Raw genomic sequence first — 4,298 nt, 5'->3', positions numbered from 1 at the left:
CTGCTTCCCTGTTGGTCCTATCCGTTGTCTCGACAGCTAATTGCTGGTGAAATGAAATCAGAAGCTTCCAAATACTCCCGTGTTTTTTTTCCGCTTCACTTGCGCGCTCTTTCATTTCCGTTCATCTGAAAGTATTCACCAAATCGCCAGAAATGGAAGAAAACTGAGCCAAGTTGGTGACATGGGTGTTTGTCTCTCTTTAGGCCTCTGTCCTTCTCGGTGTATATGTCTGTTTGTGCTCCTCTGAGTGTGTCAGTGTGGTTTAGTTCACCGAGGGATGAACACATTTTTCCCAGCGCAAAATTTGTTCACTTTTGTTATGTACCTTCGTGGTAAATGGTACAGGGAAATGAACAGGTTTTAATGTTGCAAGATAGGATTGCCACTTCCTGTGTTTATTTTTGAGTGCAGACTGCTTGTTGACTCAGTGCCCGAATGTTACATAGCGGAGGATGATTGAAATTTTCACTGAGCAACATTTAAACAGACAGTGGATTGCCCTTGTGTCCTTTTCATGTAATCAATATGTGAGAGAACCAGGAAGATAGATCATGTTTTATCTTTACACTGTCATCTGCAAACCCATCCCTTCCGGAAGCTTTGGGACTTCCATTCTCTGTCCCTGCTTTCCAGGGAAAGCTTGGGTTCATGAACTGACTGTGTCTGCATCAAGCAGCTAATTGACCTGGGAGCTGGATGGGCAGAGGAAGCAGGGACAGAAGCAGAAACAGATGCGACATGAAATTGTTTATTATTTGATGTGTGCCAGTTACTTTCAGTGATGAATGTCTGCCGTGTGCTCCCTTGTAAGGTTTACAGGACCCGCAGTGAAGAGGTTGGTGGGTTTTGGAAATTGAAATTTACACAGGAGCAGCTTGTGAGACTATTTCACCTCACTGTCGATTTCGTGTTCCAGCTCCCAGAAACCGTTGTCCTCATTGGCTGAACAATTGCCATTGAACAAGCCCTTCCTGTTCCAAGTAAACGCGCCATTTTGTAGGACAAACTTATCCCTGGTGAAGCGGGTCTGAAGCGAGGAAATGGCAAAATTGGAGTGGACGAAACATTCTGCAAGGCTTGTGGACAGTGTTCGGAACGAGGAGGTGAAGGAAAAAAACACACACGGGCTGTGAAAGGTTGTTTGGTGGAGAACTGAGTAGAGGGATAGAGTGACGTGTACACAAATCTTCGAAGGTAGCAGGGCAAGCTGATCTCTCTGCTTTCTTTAAAAATAGCTCATGTGCTCCTTGGCTTCATTAATGGAGGCTTGGAGTTCAAAAGCAAACTGATGATGCTGAATCTTTGTAAATCATTTATTGAACCTCAGCTGAAATATTATGTTCACACTTTGGGAAAGATGTCAAGTCTTTGGAGAGGTTACGGGCAGTATTCACATGAACTGTGTCAGGGATAAGCTATTTCAATCATGTGGAGAGGCGGCAGAATCTGGTATTATTCTCACAGGATGGAGGAAACAGAAATGGGAATTTGGTCCAACCAGTCCGCTCCGGGGTTTATGATCCACCTCAGCCTCCTCCAATTTCCCTTCATTTAAATCTACAATTGTAACTATTTATTCCCTTCTCCCTTAAATACTTGCCTAGTTTCCTCTTAAATGTATCTGTACTATTCATTTCAACCACTCCCTGTGGCAACGGGTTCCACATTCCCACCACTCTCTGGGTAAAGAAGCTATTACACTGTTTCACCTCACTTCATGTTCATGTCTAAGACACTCGATGCTGTTATTGGCTGAACAAGTCTTCTGTGTTTGAACTAAACACGCTCCCACTGCTGGCCCTCCTCAGGGAATGTTGTTTTCTTGTTGCTGTGTGAACTGTCACAATGAACTGTCCCCGGAGTCTTTTTCCCTGGGATCGACAAAACCCATCACTTCTCTTCCTCTCTCATTCTCACTCTTTCATTCCCAGTTTGGGAGGGAGAACGAGAAGGGACAGTATAAATTGCAGGGTTATGGGGAAAAGGTTGGGTTGTGGCAGTGACAGGGCAGGAAGAAGGCCCTCTTTCTCTGCTGTAACTATTCTATGATTTCATATATGAAATATATATATTTCACTGTCCAGGTCTGTAGTCGTGGCCGAGTGGTTAAGGCGATGGATTTGAAATCCATTGGGGTTACCCCGCGCAGGTTCAAATCCTGCCGACTACGTTTTCCATTATTTCTGATTTTAACCATTGATATCAGAAACAGTAAATTGATTCGACATTTTCACAACACTTGCAGTAGCAAAGTTTGACCAGTAGGTGGCAGTGAAACCGTGATTGTTCACATCACATCAAGCAGGCGCTGTCTCAATTATTAGTGCACTTGGCACTGTCTCTGTTCAGATTAAATTAGACGCCGTTTATATTTCTATTACACTAGGACATGTCTCTTATCATATTAGCGAAGGTCATCTCTCAGTTGTTTCTATACTGGACTAGGGCACCATACCGTTGGCACTATCTCAGTCACGACTGCACTGAAGCAGGTCTTGGCTAAAGTTACAATAAGCCATGCCCCAGATGGCACTGCACTAGAGCTTGTCTCTGGTTATAGAAAACTAGAACATGTTTTTCGTTGCATTTCACAAGACCCTGCCTCAGCTATTACTCCAGTAGAACCTGCCACGTGTCTATCAAACTTGACCCTGTCTGTTAATGCTGCACCAATACATGCTTCCATTCATATCATACTTCCCTGTTCCTGTTGTTATTGCCCTAAACCATTACTCTCTTATTGCTGTACTTGTCCATGTCTCTGTTTTTATTAATCTCGTACCTTTGCCGGTATTTAATTCACCAGACACTGCGTCAATTTATATTATAAAGAGCCCTGAATTATGTGAAGCTCCACTAGACCCTGTATCAGTTTTCTTACACTGGATCCGGTCTGTCTTATCACTACACTAGACTGGTTCGTATTGCACAAGATCCTGTCTCAATTATTACTGCACTCTGCACTGTCTCACTTCTATTCCACTAGATCGCGGCCCTGCTTATAATACACTGAATCATATCTGCACTTATATTCCGCTAGACCATATTTCAGAACAAGTTACATTAGACTCTGTATCAGCCTGTATCACACTCGAGCTGTTCTGCCTTTTTAATTAAAATGGATCCTGCCTTTGCAGAGACTTTGTCTTTGTACCTCTGTCTCTGCTTCTATTCCACTCTCCCTGTCTCTGTTTTTACTCCACGAAATAATGTCTGTCTCTCTTACACTGGAGGCAGTCTCGGTTATTACGGCCTTAGACTCTCTCTAGGAAGCAATTATTCTATGTCCTGTGCCTGTAATGACTACCCTATTTCTCTTGATATTGATCCAGGCCCTGTATCAGTAACTACTGCACTAGACCCGTCTCCGATATTACAGCAGTAGTCCTTGTCTATGTTAATATAGCACTCGTCCCCGTCTTTGCTTAAGTAACATTAGATGCTGTTTTTATTATTACTGCGCTAGTAATGTCTCTGCTTAAATTGCTCTAGGTCCTGTCTCAGTAATTACCACACCAGGCTCTGTCTCTGTTGTTACTGCACTAGCCTATGTCTCTATAAGGTGGACGTCGAGCTCGAAATGGGCCTCTGACTTTGGCCTAAAACTAGAGGTTTCCCATTGACTCTTTGTTCTGCGCAGCTCCTGATAATCGTTTTCATTACAGCCACAGAATTACATTTGAGACATCGCCTGTTCTGTATGTGTGTGTGAAAACAAATCATGCTGCATCATTCCACAAGGATAAACGAATTATCTTCACCAGAATGTTTCCGTTTGTTTTTATTCTCTCTTATTCAAACTGTAACTACAGATCGCCTAATACCGTAAATATTCGTCAGTGGTATATTCTGTTGTGTGCTCTTGTTAAGAAATTCATGTCCTACCAACTATTTCTTTGGTAAGACGGGCACGGAGAATGCTGCGGAGAGTAATTCACCTATTGAATCCCCAAACTCGCCCAGCACCTACAAGGCTCAATTCAGACGTCTCCGCTTGCTTGGGTGAGCGCGGCTCCAGCAACACACTGTTGGCTCCAGCTCGACACCATCCAGCAAAAAGTAGCCCACTTGTTGACACCTCACCTATCACCTTCGCCATTCACTCCCTCCACCACCGACGCACAGTAGCAGTAGTGTGTACCATCTAGAAGATGCACTGTAGGAACTCATCAAGGCTCCTTCGACTGCACTTTCCAAACCCACGACCACTACCATTTAGAAGGTCAATGGCAGCAGATGGATGGGAACACTACCACCTGGTACAGTAAGTCCCCATAATAAATGGAAAGGGGAACAGG

At 43.8% G+C, this 4,298-nt stretch overlaps 1 non-coding gene across 1 annotated transcript; it reads left to right on the top strand.

The window, feature by feature from the left end:
* The first annotated feature begins 2,088 nt into the window (after nt 1-2,088).
* Nucleotides 2,089-2,170, top strand: trnas-uga (transfer RNA serine (anticodon UGA)). Its single transcript has one exon. It is a non-coding gene; the product is annotated as a tRNA-Ser (tRNA).
* The last annotated feature ends 2,128 nt before the right edge of the window (nt 2,171-4,298 follow it).

This window comes from Cetorhinus maximus, chromosome 23, assembly GCF_964194155.1.
Source record: "Cetorhinus maximus chromosome 23, sCetMax3.hap1.1, whole genome shotgun sequence".
Taxonomy (NCBI): Eukaryota; Metazoa; Chordata; class Chondrichthyes; order Lamniformes; family Cetorhinidae; genus Cetorhinus; species Cetorhinus maximus.
The sequence above is the reverse complement of the archived record's forward strand: the minus strand, read 5'-3'. Positions and strand labels throughout refer to the sequence as shown.